This window comes from Lissotriton vulgaris, chromosome 2_1 (assembly GCF_964263255.1).
Source record: "Lissotriton vulgaris chromosome 2_1, aLisVul1.2, whole genome shotgun sequence".
Taxonomy (NCBI): domain Eukaryota; kingdom Metazoa; phylum Chordata; class Amphibia; order Caudata; family Salamandridae; genus Lissotriton; species Lissotriton vulgaris.
Window position 1 is genome coordinate 1150893578 of NC_141687.1, and position 17031 is coordinate 1150910608.

Here is a 17031-nt window from a genome sequence, read left to right on the forward strand (position 1 = left end):
TGACTTTGGGAGCCAGTGACATTTGTTGAGAGACGGCAGTGTGGTTGTGTTTATACTGACCGGTGATCATTGAACCAGCCTCAAGGAAGGTTGCCTAGTGTAGGGCGAAGGATCATTCATTACATGGGAGACTTGTCAGCATGGCAGAAGGAAACCTTTGCAACAACTTCACTTTCTTCAGCATGTAAACGAAGATCCGGGCCCTTGAATATGAGTCAAGGGTACAATATTTTACGTACTTTGTTTCCATAGCAGATAACTCATTATACCAATGACCTTACTTGTAATTCAGATATAGTGGCCATTAAGCCTGACGTTTGGTTCCTGCATTCCAGTCTGCATTCAACGATACCTCCCAAGGGGTGACATGGTAATGCATTAAGACTGCACATTATCCACTACTCTGTCTAGCCGCGCTTATCCGCTGCTTGGCCCCGCCCCCACCTCCCCAGGGTATCTGCATGGATTATGCCTTCAGTCCAAAAATCTGCGAAGACCCATTTGGCAGGCAGCGTTGTAAATGGATGGATTTGTGTGGGACTTAACGTGTTTGTAAACAGATACAGCTCATCATCGCCGCTAGTGTGCTGGACTAGAGGATTGAGAGGGGCGGTCTCTGACACGCATTTGTCTTACAATGGAGAGGCTACAAATAGAGACAGAGCTCTCTCTGGACTCTCAAGGGCAAGTAGTCCTTGAAACAGGTTCAATGGCGGCTAATGGACAGCACTGCACATATCTGATGACACTGAGCACGATTTGGTTGAACATGCATATGAGGAGGGAATTTTGCTCGGTCAATTCTGATAGTGTATGATTGAAAAAAGAGAATTTAACCTGTTGCTGTATCTGTGGGGAGGGCAGAGCCTGGAAGGGATCAGAAAGCTTACCCAAAACCATGTTGATGATTCATAAAGATAGGTATCGCTGAGATAACGCATCTTACTTGTATGCAATATACATTTAACTGGAATTGAAGACCACCTTTCTTTACTAATCGTTACAGTAAAAAGAAACTCTATATGATTATGAGATTGAAGGCATTTGCACTGGGCGCGAGGGAGCAGATGTTTGGGTGAGAGCTCTGAACTACCAGGCAAGGTGCCCACAGTTTATGTCTAGCAAAGAATTGCAATTCTAATTTAAGTTCCAGTGCTCTTTCTATAAAACTGTGAAGCATCTTTAGTTAAAACCGGCACTAAAGGTATTATGCATCATCTTAGAATACTTTTGCGACAACCAGGTCTATTGGCCTAGTGGACTAATGCTCCAATCCTGGTGCCTGTGTTCGCCCTCATGGTCACAGGTTCAAATCCCAGTGGGTCCACCCTGCCTCTCATCCTTTCTGAGATCGATAAAATGAGTTCCATTAAGTTGGATAACAATAAACATCTGTTATTCAGCGCCAAGATGCCCCCTTGGGGGTGTACACGTGCTTTACAAATAAACGTTATGTTGTGGCGACCACCTTGGATAACAGCATAAGATGAGCGCAACTACTGAATATATCTATTCAGCCGCGTCAATCAGAAATAATGTACTCAAATCATCAAGATGACCTTTGGTTGAGATCTGAATGTATATATCTGATGGGCAGGTGCAATGTATTTATTTCTAACACCTAAGAGAAATGATGGAAGTATTTCTGCTGGGTACATACATATATTTATGGGCTATATTCTAAATTAATGTAACAATTTAAAATCTTTATTAAATTGTATTTTTCAATCCGAGATGTTTGAGTTGAGTTCTATTAATGACAATAATATGTTTGTGATGGATGTGAAGGCTCAATGTTTGATGATGAGACAGAATGAATCATTGAAAAATGTAAAGGATTGAGAAGGGACTCAAATTAGTGGTTAGGATTGAGGTTTGTGTAGTTCGAAAGGACAAGGGCTAGGATTAGTACTTTAGCAGGATGGATATTTGTTGGTAGTTTCATGTGGGTGCAGTTTTTCCATACTTTAAATGGGATTTATAACACAAAGCAGAGATTATCACTAGGCAAAAACCTGCTTATTTTAAAAGTGAAATTGAAGCTTTTAGATTATGTTGGCCAAAAGGGTGTCAATCTCCCGCTCGCCACAGGAACCATACATTAACTGTGCATGTGCTTCTTTGCTTTCAAAGTTGTCACAAGGTAATTCTATGAAGAGCAAACTAGAAAACTAAATCAGTGGGTTAATGCACTTGCTACATAGATTTGGTTTGAAAATGAGGATTAGATTGTAATACATCCACAGTTTGTTTACTGTTCAAAGTAAATTTGATGACTTTAAAAACCACTGTGAGATATATTAAGCAAACACTTCTTCACTATTATCAATTAAGATCGATAGGTAGATAGAGAAGTCCATTGCAAAAAATATTATTTTGTTATAACAATTAACGTAGCAGAGAAGACTTGTGTTCCAGAAGCACCACTCAGCTGGTGGCCACCTGAACAAACCATATATGATAGACACAGGAGGAGGTACTGCTACAACTGTCTTGTTTGTGGAAGACTGCTACCTTTAGAAGGATAAGATGGACTGGGCATGTCAGGAAAACTGCTTGACTTCTAGGGAAATCAAAAGCCCCCCCTGCACTAAGGAGCCCAGTAGGAGCCACTGTACACCTGCACTACGTCTCTGCCACCAACTGCTTGAGTTCAGCAGCATAATTAACTGCATCACTTCCGGCCCAGGGCAAGAGTCACTGACTACTGCATTCTGGTGATCAGCGTTCTTCCTGGGCCTGAGTGCAGCGCAGGAAAGCCTGACCGTGACTTCCATCTGTATTCAGAGGCTTCGAGAATAACTTGAGCCTCATCCCCTGTCCTTGATGAGAGAGAGACAGCTGGAAGAGATTGCTCTCAATCCGGAAACGATGACTGCATCCTTCTAGGTAGCATCATTTAGAGATATTCAGATTTGAACACCAGACCCATTGTCTATCCTGGTCTTTTCTGGACCAGTATCCGCAGTCAATGCCCCATTTCATCTGAGGTTTCAACCATGACTGCCAGTTTTCAAGGTATAAGGGTGTGCATCACTCTCTGTCCTGAAGCGTGCTGATGTGTGCATCGACTGTAGTCTTCATACTATTTGGCATTGCCCTAGTGGACTCCAAGGGAATGTCCCAAGCCATGGACCGGCGACCACTGGGCATTGCCCTGACAACGTTTAAAGTGACCTTTGCTATTACTCGTCTAGGTGAGCACTTCGTACCTTTTTGAAAGTTATCTTTTTAAACTTTAAAGGTTTTTTGGCAGGTGCACCGAAACTCCTTAAACATCCCAGAGCCAGTAACTGAAACTCCAGACCCCTGCAGTAAAAACAGATTGATACATTTTGATTTTGAAGTGCACCAACTCTAACTCAAAAACTTTGCCTGTAGCAAATGTAGGACTAAGTTGGTGTTACTGTCGTTTTGGCTGTTGGTGTTCTAACTCTGCTAGTCCAGTTAGCTAACAGTGGCTATAGAATCCCATGTTATAACTTTTATATTTCTTAGAGTCAATTGTAGCATTTGGGGGCCTAATGTATCAAAGGGCTTTACCCATTCAGTGTCTATGGGAATTAGTTTAGGGTATATGTGCCTGGGTGAAATATCTCTGGCCAGGAAGGAGTTCCTGTTTACTGTGTTCATCATCATTTCATTTGTAGTATTTAACTTTAGCTGTTTAAAATAATTTACTTAAAGTAACTGAACATTTAGTCATTAAGTAATATTGTTGTATTTTACTGTGTTCTGACCCCCGCCACCTCCCTGAGTAAGCGGTGGTCTGGTCTGTTTTTACCAGGAGTGAAATGCAGATAAAGGTGGGTGAGGGGGTGGTCCGGTTAGGGGCTAAATGGCATTGTGAGCCATTACACTACTGGTAAACCTTGACTGTTTTGGGACCATTGAAACCATGTCTCACAGGCTCCTTCAAGGGGTTCTTCATGGAAGGACTGTCTCCTCAGCCCTTCTAGCTCTTCAGAACCACCAAACTGTTGGGCAGTGTATTATTGAAGCTAGTAGAAAGCCACATACAACCAGGGACCATATCATGGAGAGTCCCCTGGGGCGCAACCGCATGTGTGCCCACTTTGCATGCCCCGGGGCACTTTGGTAATAGAGAAAGAGCCGCAGATGCCCTTTCTGTAATACCAGTAGCGCTGGCGCACATATACAGCCAGCGTTATCACCAGAGGGTATCCCCTCATTTGCATAGGGGTGTAGCCCCTGCAAATGAGAGAATCTCTTTGTCTCTGCACCCGCGCCGTATTATAAATGTGGGCGCAGAGGCAAAGAAGTGGTCAGGAGGCGCACTGTCAGTGCACCCCCTGATGGCATCCCTCTGGAGAGGGGAAGGGGGGATCTATGGACCCCAGACATCCCCTTGTAGACAGGTGCAGTCACTCACTGCAAGGAGATCTCTATTCCCCTAGGGCAGACGGGTTGCTGCCTGCACAGTGAAAAACGGAGCAGCTGCTTCAAAGCCGCTCCACTACCCCAGGACAGAGCGAGTTTGCAGCTACCCTGGGGGCAGCCCATCCAGTGGAATAGTGTGCACTTTCTCTGTTTGTGCCCGGCACACCTGTTTGTGCGCAAACTGAGAAAGTGCACCTCGTCCATTATAGGGTACCAGATGTTCCACCAACAACTGTACCTTCGCTAGTAGGCAATTTCTGTTGTCTCTTAAATCTGCTTCACGAACCTGTTTGTAACCTTCGGGTAAATCTCTTCAATTCCTGTACAGTCAAATATGACTGTCATTGCTTTGAGGTCAATAAAATGAGTGCCCTTCAGTTGGTTATCAGTAAAACATAACAATGCCACAAACACAGGGAACAATAGAAAATAAAGTTAGGATGAGTTGGCTGCAGATGTGGTAAGGAACAATTTCTTTGAGGTACAGCAGACTTTGTTTTACTACATGATAAAAGCTATTAGAGCACAATCAGTAGAAGGCGTTGCCCTAAATCGCTTCTGAGATCTTATGGGTTCCCCGCCTGCCTGTTTGTTCCAGATGTCTGTCATGTCTGTCGTCTGAGCCATCTCTAGCACCTATTGATGTGGAGATCCTGGACTTTAATAAAGCCCTCTTACCTTGCAGGAAACAAAAATAAAATGATGCCCGCTCACGGCAACTGTTGGCAGAAGTCTAATTTTAGGGCATCAGAGGTTTTGCCACCTACGCCTACCTTTTAGCCTCTATTTCTGATTTTTCTAGTACATTAACTGTCAGTGATTTCACAGATTCAATTAGCATGTTATGTCAATTCTAGAGTCAGGGGGAGTGTGATGTCCTTTACCATCTTTAATGTTGGCGGAATTACACCTGTGTAAGTCTATTTTGTCCCATAGTGGTGTTTGTCTTGTATAAAACTCAACAGACAGGTAAGAAATATGTCCTGGCAGATCGAGGAAGAAAATATTATCAAGTAGACAGTTTACATACTTACCGAAAAGTTTTTTTAATGTTTCTTTCGTCTTTTCTGCAGTTTTTATTGCTCTCTTTTGCATTTGTGTGGAACTTAAAAAAGAATCCATTGTTGACAGCTTTCATTGGTTTTAAGTGAAGGCCTTGCCTTTTTAATTATTTTATTTGATAGTGGTGTGTTTTTCGTTTCTGAACACAGTTATTATAAACGTTTTCAAACTCCCCCCATCATGTTAGTTCTTCTCCCAGACTCCCATCTGTGATATTTTATAGTTTTCTTCCACTTTCCCGCCTCATGCACTTTCTTGGAATGTTTATCTTGCTTTCTGCAACCATTGCCATTCTGTTGCTTTGGTGGCTGAATGGGTTTGGGATATATTTGTGGTGCAAATCGATTTCCAGGTGATCTGCTTCGCGTGCAAGATGTGCTCAGTAAAAAGGCCAATTGAAAGCGACAATTACTTGATAATATTTTTATATATATATATATAATCATGATAGAAATAGAAGAATGGTTTCACTGAGGTCTGTGCATTTCCAGAAATGTGTTGCACGTGATAATTTAATCTCAATATTACAATCAAGAAAGCACACCCACGTCCTTTTTCGTAAATTATAAGAATGTATATCAAATTACAAATAATGGCAATATTCACCATGTTCAAGTTAAATTGAAAGTGTGTCAGTTTCATTTGCATCCTTTAAAGATCCCTTAATTAACTTCACACTTCTTTCACTCTCTGTAGACGAAGCTCTATCTCTTTGTAATTGTAATGATTGAATGTATGGGCCCTGGGCCCTCATGGTAGGCGCAGCAAGGATGACACAGACCCCAGGAATGAGTGGTAGGAAAGGTCCTGAGCACGTGCACTCAGCCTCCTTTATTGGCAGCGTCATGTGACACCATGACGTCTGTGGTGGGTGGGTGTAGAGTGTATTACATTACATAGAAACACTAGAACGTGTCCACGCTAAGACACCACATCACTCCCCCTTTTAATCTATGAAAAGACTCAACCTCAACGTTTACATTTGTAGAAAATAACATATCTCAGGATGCAGTGAAGTGTTCAGTTCCGCCAAGCCGTTCAATCCGCCGCTGCTTGGAATTGGGCAGATGGAGCTCAGTTTGTTTAGGGGAACAACCGTCCGCTTTGCCTGGTTGGTGGTGCTGATGGAAACAGTCTGCACGCGCTTGGATAGCCCCGTTGTACTCACAATCTTTCTGTTGCTGACCTCCACGGTGACGGGTGCGGTTGGAGTTCTTGTAGTTCGCCGTGGAATGATGGTTGGCTTTGGGCTCACTGTGGGGACCCACTGCGCACTGACTTCTTCACTCTTAACTGTAGTAACAGCCAAGTTCATTTATTCCTTCCTTACTTAACTGTGGCAACGGCCACGTGGATTACTTCCTTCTATTATTAACTGTGGCAACGGCCACGGGGATATACTTCTTTCTGTTCTTAACTGTGGCAACGGCCACGTGGTTATCCTTCCTTGCTCTCAAGCCGTGGCAGACGTGCCACACAGATCTCTCCTTTTCTTCCTTTCTTTTCACTGTGGCTAATGTGCCACGCAGATCTCACCTTTTCTTCCTTTCTGTTGATGGTGGCAGACGTGCCACACAGCTCTCTCCTCTTCTTCCTTTCTTTTCGCAGTGGCCTACGTGCCACACAGCTCTCTCCTCTTCATCCTTTCTATTCGCAGTGGCAGACGTGCCACACAGCTCTCTCCTCTTCTTCCTTTCTTTTCGCAGTGGCAGACGTGCCACACGGATCTCTCCTCTTCTTCCTTTCTTTTCGCAGTGGCAGACGTGCCACACAGATCTCTCCTCTTCTTCCTTTCTTTTCACGGTGGCAGACGTGCCACACGGATCTCTCCATTTCTTCCTTTCTTTTCGCAGTGGCAGACGTGCCACTCAGATCTCTCCTCTTCTTCCTTTCTTTTCACGGTGGCAGACGTGCCACACGGATCTCTCCATTTCTTCCTTTCTTTTCGCAGTGGCAGACGTGCCACTCAGATCTCTCCTCTTCTTCCTTTCTTTTCACGGTGGCAGACGTGCCACACGGATCTCTCCATTTCTCCCTTCCTGTTTCGCGACATCACTCGGTCCGATCTTGCGTCTTCTCTCCTGACCTGGCTCCTCCATGCAGGGCGCGCCCGCTGCATGTGTGATCCTGGTTTGTCCCCGACTGGAACACTTCCTCCTTCTTCCTCAGCTTCCTGAGTTGGTGTCGCGAACCCTCTTCTCTAGATTCTTGTAGGTGACGTTCGTGGGATGGTGTTTAGAGACCTTGACTAGGTCGAACGTCCTGGACCATTCGGCGGTCCGCTCCTGCTGATGTGTTTTTGGCAGGTTTCTTCGGTCGTCCTGTTGGACTTTCTGATGTAGTTTGGAGAACCCATAGCGGGTCATACTTGGTACGCGATCTTTCTGTGGATCGGCTTCTGGGGGTGCCACGCTTAGTGGTCTTCTTCGGTAACTGTTCTGCACTGTGGCGTTACCTGCGCCCTTCTTCCATCTCGTGGGGGCTGTGCCTTGCCACGTGGCGCGTTATCTGCGCCCGTGCTGTTCAAGGCTCTCGGACACTTGCTTCGTGTCGTCGGTACTTGCAGCTTTGGCTGGTGTCGTTTTCTTGCTGCTTTGGCTGACGTCCAGTACTTTGCTGCTTTGGACCGTCGGGTACTTGCTGCTTTGGATGGCGTCAGAAGTTTGCTGCTTCGGACCGTCTGCGGGAGTAGTTGATGCTGCGGTGATCTCCTGTGGCCACTAGGAGTCACTGCTCTCTCCGTCTCCTGATCTCGGCAGTCTTATTCCCTGATCGTTCCTCCAGTGCTTGGCAGTCGTTTTCTCCAGACGTTTTGTCCTTGCTTGGATGCTCGGTGAGGTGTTGATGTTGCGTGAGGCATTCGTGCCTCTTCCCACGTCGCTTCAGAAGTGGCAGACGCCGACTCCTTGCTGGTGCATGTGGGTGTCTTCTCTGCCTTGTCTTCAGCGCGGAGCGCGCTTTCTGGATTGCGGCGTTGAGATGCTTTCCCTTGGGGCGCTACTCCGGTTGTTGCCTCTAGATGGTGGTAACTTCTTTTGCGTTGAACAATGCTTGTTTAAGTGCTGGTGGATGCTAGTGCACTTTTGCTTTTGGCCACCGGGTGGCAGTGTTTCTGGATTTGTGAGCAGCCTGTCTTGTCTTTCCCTGGTGTGCACTCTGTTGCTTCAGTGCACAGGGGGTTGGAGCTGCTGCTGAGGATGGGTGAGTAGATTTTCTCTGCTTTAGGTGTACCCAGACATGTTCTGAAGTTCAATGTATTGGAGTCAGGAAGTCATTGCAGTAACACAGTTTATTTCCCTTGTGTATGGTGCAGGCTTTGATGCTGGGGCAACTTTGGCAGACTTTCATAGGTGCACCGGTGGTTCCTCTTGTTTAGGTGTCCCGGTGGGCCTTATTTAAACTTTTGGCGGTATTGACCGCTTTGCTAGCACTGTGCTCCTCACCCGGAGCACACAGGGAGGGGGCACCTTTTGCTGACGGCGGCGCTGGCAGCGTGCAGACGGTCACTTCACCCCCGCTTCCCTGCACTCTGCTCCTCACACGGAGCACACGAGGAGGGGGGAGGGGCGCCTTCAGATCTTGGCGGCGCTGGCCGCCTGCAGCTGCTTGCTTTTCCCTCGCTCTCTCCCTGTCCGCAGCCGCCTCGGCAGTGCTCACGCGGGCGGCGTAGAAGTTGCTTTCTCCGGTGGGGGATCTCGTCGCTCCGGTCACTCCTCCCTGGCGAGGGACGCTCGAGGCAGGCCGCAGTTGGGCTCCGCCGGCTCTGTCTTTTACTTGTGTTGTTCCGCTGGCCTCACTTTCGCCGGTCTCCCGCCGCTGCAGCTTCTACAGGCACACGCTGCGCGGCGGAGACCTGTCTTGCTTCTCGCAGGTCACGGGTGGGCTCTGCTGGCTCTGCAGTCACCGTCCTCCTCTAGGCGCTACCGGCGGGCCGCGGGTGGGCTCCGCTGGCGCTGCTTGGTCTCTTCTTCGCTGGGGGTGCCGCCGGCAGGTCGCGGGTGGGCTCCGCTGGCGCTGCTGTGTCTTCCCTCGGTGGAGGTGCCGCCGGCCGGTCGCGGGTGGGCTCCGCTGGCCTGGACCACGTCGCGAGGGGGGTCGGGAGGCGGTTAGCTACTCCGCTCCCTCCCCCTCGTTGGTGTAGTTGGGTTTTGAGTCCGGCCGCCTTCCCTTCGTGCCGTGGCTTACTCTGGGCCCCGCCGCTTCCTTTACACACGCGGCGGGGGCAAGGGATGACTTGGGCAGGCCGCGGGTAGGCTCCGCTGGTCCTGCTTATTGCTGGCACAGTTACTGTTGGGCCTTCGCCCCCAGGGGCTCACCTTCGGCCGGCAGGCCAGATGCTGCGTCGCGGTCGTGGCGGGTGGACTCCGCCCGGCCCGTGCACCACTCTGGTGGGGTTCTTGCTTTGCGGCCGTCTCAGGTGGGCTCTGGGCGGTCCGCTCATTCCTCGAGGCACATGGTGGTGGCGGCCGTCGCGGGTGGCTTCAGTCGGCTAGCTGGTCGCCTCTAGGTGGCTGCTGGGCTCCGACGTGCACCGGCTTCTCGGCTCGCTGTGCCTTGCTGCAGGGGGGTGCCCTTCAGGCAGGCACCTCTCCCCCTTTTCCTCAGTGATTGGTAGTGGCACGCGTGGGTTGCACTACCGACCTCGTCACCATTGTAATGATTGAATGTATGGGCCCTGGGCCCTCATGGTAGGCGCAGCAAGGATGACACAGACCCCAGGAATGAGTGGTAGGAAAGGTCCTGAGCACGTGCACTCAGCCTCTTTTATTGGCAGCGTCATGTGACACCATGACGTCTGTGGTGGGTGGGTGTAGAGTGTATTACATTACATAGAAACACTAGAACGTGTCCACGCTAAGACACCACAGTAATGAACGTTTGAATGCCTCAGTTCAATCCTAACAATAACCTGCTTCATTCCATTTACATAACTTCTTGTCTTCATCTGCTAAGGATATTTTATTCCTTTTCGAGTCGCAGTCACTATCGTTAACATATAAAGTTTATAGTCACTTCTGGTGTCATTTCCTGGTTGTATTGTTTCTGCCTCTGCCTCGCTAATTGATTGCAGCCGTAAATCAACGAAGGAGGTGCAGCACAGGAGATCACTCTCCAGCAAAAAGTAATCCAAACAGAAAACAATCCTGCAGAGAAGAATCAGGCAGCATTAACTTGTAGGTTGAGCCTCGTGTTGCACATGGGTGAGAGCAAAATCAATGCTGTGAATTCCCAAAGAAGCGAGTCAGCCAGTAATTAATTCCAAAACTCGTCTATGTCGTTTTTTAGGTGATAGAACAAGACAAAGGTTTATTTCCCGAAAAAGAAATATTACAGCAGACTTATTAAACTGAAATTAAATTATTTATATAAAGAGGGGATATTAATAAATACTCTTTTGCCCAATAACTTTATTGTTTGGATTTTCCTTGGCTATACCAGCACTTTAAACATCAGGGCATAGTGAGTTTAAGATATGATGGCACTGCATGGAAATAGTACTTCATATGAAGAGTACAAAATGACTGAATTAGGGAAGCAAACGTTAACCATGCGGGCCTATGAAACAGTCGGATTGAACTAATGAGGTAAAGGGGAATAGGAGGGGGAGGACCTGGTTCATCCTGTATTATGTGTGGCAGAATGTTTAGGGGTCCAATATAATTTCGTATTTGGAACAAGCAGCCTACTGGGTAGCAATTGTCTTACAAAGCTGGGAGGACGCCTCCTGTCGTGACAACTTTAATGGTGGCGAGGTAATGCCAATAGGAAAATGCTGATATAGTATTAAATGCTCCTTACATAGGAATTTAATTGAGTGCTACCCAGCTGGCCAGGGCAATTGATGCTACAACCTTTTGGGGATATGGATAGGAAAACAGAGTTTTGAACTGCATTATTTGATTTACGTTCTACAAAATTGTCTCCAAACAATGGGAGACAATGTGGCCTGACGGGCTAGGTTGGTCGATGTCAAATCTGCAGAACTGGGTTCGAGTCTCAGCAATGACGCTCAACATCCTGTGATTCTGGGCAAATCATTTAGGGCCCGATGTAGGTAAATCTCATTTACCTACTCTAGAATACCGAATTTTACCGATTTGGTATTCTATATTCGGTAAATCGGTATTCTAGATTTGGTATATGAGATGAAGGAAATAGGCCTATAGGAATCAATGTCAATTACCGAATCGGTAAATACCGATTCGGTAAAATTACCGAATTGTCAAGGGGGACAGGGTGTCACTTTGACACCATGTTGCACCCCTGATTCTGGCGTGTGTGCCATGTGACTCACATACATGCCCTTAGGGAATGTATGTGTGCCACATGGCACAGGTGTACATGCACAGATGTGCATGTACAAAGGAATTTGTTATTTACCTCCAAATATTATTTCGTGATAAATAACGAATTCTTAAGGGCCTGTGGCACTGTTTTCAGTGCCACCTACATCTAGATTTACCGATTCGGTAACTTTACCGATTCAGTATTTTACCAAATCGGTAAATTTACTGATTCTGTAAATTTTAGGCCCCCTACATATCAAAAACCAAATACTGGTAGGTAACGGCCGAATTCGGCCGATACCGACCGGTATTTGGTGTCCTACATCTGGCCCTTAATCTCCACGTGCCTAACAAAAATGAATGTGTCCTTGTGTAACGTAACTGGTGCTCATGTAAAGAGCTCTGATACCCGATACCTTTGGTTCAAATATAAAACTCTGAGAAAAAAATACCATTACACCTCACTCCATGATATACAGATGTCACGCTAGTTGTGGAAGAATGTCAGAGACAAAAGAATGGCATGTACTTCAAATCGAATGTCCCCGTTGTGGAGACGAAAGTTGTCACTTACAGGAAATCTTCATGTAATTAAAATTAGCAGTCTGTAGACATATGGGCAAGATTGGAAAAACACCAGCCACCATTAAAGTGGCTATCACTTAATTATTACTTAGTGAATGAAGATAACCAAAGGCATTTTTCTTTTAAGAGTAGGTAGGTTCAAACACAAAAAAGCTGCACTGTTCTTTTGCACGCGATCATGAGCGGAGTCAGCCAAAGAGCTGATACATATGATATCATGATGCATTGTCTACATAGTTTAGACAACACATTGGTAGACTCCTTCGTTGATTGAATCAGAAACATCACAAACTTAGCGCCTTATGCATCAACACATTTTCCCATAGACACAGAATGGGCAAAACCCTTTGATGCATCTGGCCCCTAGTGTTTTAACCACAGTGCTTTGACATGGCAAAGTGCTTCAAACACTGTAAATTTTCTACTTCCTTCCTTAAGATTTTCTTACAGCCAAGTAACGGATTGGTGTCAGTACAACGCGATGTATTACAACGCGTTCCGTTACAACGCGATTTTTACATCGCAAATACCATTACAATGCATGCCATTACAACGCATGGCATTACATAGCAGATACTTTTACAACGCATGGCATTACATCGTAAGTATAGGTAAGTATATCTTTTTTTAAAAAAATGTAATAAAGTTAATTAAATTAATTTAAAATAATAAAAATAATATAACATTTTCAAAATAGTAATTAATTTAATTATAGTAATTTAATTAATATTAAAATTGATATTAATTTAATATATTTAAAAAAATATAATTAATGAAATATTAAAAATTTATAAATAGAAAATAATATAATGTAATTAATTACAATAAATATAATTATAATTTAATTAAGTTATAAATAATACATAATATAATTATATTTAATAAAATTAAAAGAATTTAATTAATTAAACATTTTTAAATAATATAATTTAATTATAATCGTTTATTAATAAAATCAAATTAATAATTGTAAATATAGTTATTAAATAATATAATTTAATTATAGTCGTTTATTAATAAAATTAAATTAATAATTGTAAATATAGTTATTAATGTAATGAAATTAAATAAAATTAATTTAATTAATTTAATTTATATAAAGTCGTAATACCCCTGTACCCCAAAACCCAAACCCTGCCCTAAAACCTAAAAACACCCCTGTACCCCAAAACCCAAACACTGCCCTAAAACCTAAAAACACCCCTGTACTCCAAAACCCAAACACTGCCCTAAAACCTAAAAACACCCCTGTACCCCAAAACCCAAACCCTGCCCTAAAACCTAAAAACACCCCTGTACCCCAAAACCCAAACCCTGCCCTAAAACCTAAAAACACCCCTGTACCCCAAAACCCAAACCCTGCCCTAAAACCTAAAAACACCCCTGTACCCCAAAACCCAAACACTGCCCTAAAACCTAAAAACACCCCTGTACCCCTAAACCCAAACACTGCCCTAAAACCTAAAAACACCCCTGTACCCCAAACCCTGCCCTAAAACCTAAAAACACCCCTGTACCCCTAAACCCAAACCCTGCCCTAAAACCTAAAAACACCCCTGTACCCCAAAACCCAAACCCTGCCCTAAAACCTAAAAACACCCCTGTACCCCAAAACCCAAACCCTGCCCTAAAACCTAAAAACACCCCTGTACCCCAAAACCCAAACCCTGCCCTAAAACCTAAAAACACCCCTGTACCCCAAAACCCAAACACTGCCCTAAAACCTAAAAACACCCCTGTATCCCAAAACCCAAACACTGCCCTAAAACCTAAAAACACCCCTGTACCCCAAAACCCAAACACTGCCCTAAAACCTAAAAACACCCCTGTACCCCAAAACCCAAACACTGCCCTAAAACCTAAAAATACCCAAACACCCCAAAACATATACATCAGTACCCCAAAACATATACTCCTATACTCATACTTATTTTAAAAAATACTTAAATTAATATATTTAATTTATAATATTTAAAAACGAAATAAATATTTTTTTAATAATTAATAATAATTAAATCAATTATAAAATATTAAATAAAATAAAAAAATAAAAAATACTTACCAATACTTACGATGTAATGGTATGCGTTGTAATAGCATCTGCTATGTAATGCCATGCGTTGTAATGGCATGCATTGTAATGGTATTTGCGATGTAATAGCTGCGTTGTAACAGCATTACGTTGTAAAAGATGCGTTGTAGCGGTAACACACCCCAAGTAACACCACCTGGAACTCATTCTTTGCTCAACAGTGATGGCTATTGCATATAGAAGTAATTTAAGTTTAACCTCCAAATGGGTACTTCTCTTCCTATTGTGTCTGAATGCTTACCTGACACACAAATCTTGCCTTTCATTTCAACTACCTAAAAATGAGCCGTCCAAATATCAGTATAGCGCAGTTCTTTTATTTTGGGCAACTCAGTAGCAATCCTACAGTATTCTTTTTTTAGATTTGTCTGCGAAGTTAATGTCATAGGTGGCCCCAGGTCCTTTTTTCCAGGTGATTACCACACATTTGAGCTTATCAATCATCCTTTATGTTATCGACTGTCAATACATCATTTTACATGTCCTCCTGCTCTACCGGTACTTCTTTGGTCACTGTATTAACCATGCCCAATTTTTGTCTTTTACACACTTTTGCAAAAATTGTCTGGTTCATTAAACCCTCTGGCACACCTTAGATATTGCTACACAGACAGTGCCATTTGCTATATGGGAGTGCAAAACGCACCTGACATATCTACCTTTGCTCCTTGCACCTGAAACTGCACGCTTCACTGAACCCCATATAGTTCACGGTTCCATGTGTTTTTCTAGGACATTCTCAAGTATTTCCGAGCTGCCAGTCTCAACTTACCGCACTTGAACAAACTTAATTTGTCCAATTATACCTTCTTAGATTTGTGAGCCTGTTTATAATCCATATAAAATATCTGGAATTTCATAGCAATTATGGTCTCAACGGCAACATACTTATTGCATGTTCTACATCATCCTCTTATATGTCCAGGATCTGGGAATTCATTCCTACATTTGTGTGCCTATAGGGCATATGTATTTACAACAAGGGGTGGTGAGGGACAGAGTCTCTGAATTAAGCAGAAAGCTCTCACCCAGTCAAGAGATCAGGGCTAGATCCAACACCGTTTTTTAGCTCACTGCACCATCCCAGTTTCAGAACCTGGCTGTATGCAAATTAGTCTGTTCCTGTCCCAGTGCATGATGGGAACAGGGCAAACCAGACTACAAAAGCCAATTCTTACACTGGGAAGGAAACAAGCTCCCGGGGACCGGTTTCTGGCATTACAGCCGTCTTCGGGCAGCTTGTCTCCTTTCTGGTGAAGAATTGGCTTGGTAGTTTAGTCTGCCCTGTTCCCATGATGCACTGGGCCAGGGACAGACTGATTTGCATATAGCCAGGTTCTGAGCTGGGATGGGGCAGTGAGATAAATAACGGTGTTGGATCAAGCCCTGATCTTTGGACTGGGTAAGAGTGGTCTGTTTAACTCAGACACTCTGTTCATCACCACCCCCTTTTTGTAAATCGTTTTTGGCCACTATAGGTGTGGCAGGGTATACTCAGACATGAGTCCCTTTCTCACTGCTCCATCAGGATTCAAGCAAGCCGGGCCGAAGAAGGCTGAAATGCCAGAAACCGGTCCCCGGTAGCTTGTCTCCTTTCTGGTGAAGAATTGGCTTGGTAGTTTAGTCTGCCCTGTTCCCATGATGCACTGGGCCAGGGACAGACTGATTTGCATATAGCCAGGTTCTGAGCTGGGATGGGGCAGTGAGATAAATAACGGTGTTGGATCAAGCCCTGATCTTTGGACTGGGTAAGAGTGGTCTGTTTAACTCAGACACTCTGTTCATCACCACCCCCTTTTTGTAAATCGTATAGGGCATATGGTCATCTTTAGTGTATAAATCAGTTTCTAGAATCTATAGTAGTCAAGTCAAAGTCAAAGTATGTTTATTTGTTTTGGTACTCAACCGAGGACCACAAATTTTTAAAATAATTTTACAAAAATAAAATACACTTCAACGATCTGATTTAAAATTCATAAAGTTAAAACATGTTCAAGGTTGCTTTGAGAAATTTAAAAAGATTATAGCACACAAATTCATTAGGTGAATGTTTACGTAATACGAGCAGTTCTTTTACAGTAACTATTCTACATTTGCAGTAAATCGGTCTTAGGTATCTGGATCTTGCCGATACTACTATTGAGTTGGGACATACAAACAATAAATGTTCAATTGTCTGATCTCCCCCCAGACACAAAGAGCACATCGTTGTGCCTCCTAAAGTCCATTTGTAGGTAAAAGTCTGTAAAGGAAGGATGCCCAGGCGAAGCATCATTATTGCCCGTCTTGCCCCGTGAGTTAATGTAAGACCTACGTATACTGGCTCCTTTTTATATTCGATAATTGCTGTAAATGGTTTATATAGTGATAGTGTATTACAATGTGCAAAATCAGTCTCATAACTAAATTTGGGTGTAAAACATTTTAAAAACAATTTCAACTGAGCAGCTGTCCAAGATCGTAAAATATCCAGATTAATTTGTGCAAGATCAAGCGCTTTAGCCTTATTTCGAGAGAAGGTCTGATAAAAGGACTCAGTTTCAAATATCTCTTTCTTGAGCAATGCTCGTAAAGTATCACTTTTTGCATGAAGAAGGTTGAAGG

At 44.2% G+C, this 17031-nt stretch overlaps 1 protein-coding gene across 1 annotated transcript in view; it reads left to right on the top strand.

The window, feature by feature from the left end:
* The window catches only part of HIVEP3 (HIVEP zinc finger 3), a 2131558-nt gene that overhangs the window by 1505653 nt on the left and 608874 nt on the right, over positions 1-17031 (top strand). The gene's annotated exons all lie outside the window — the stretch shown is intronic.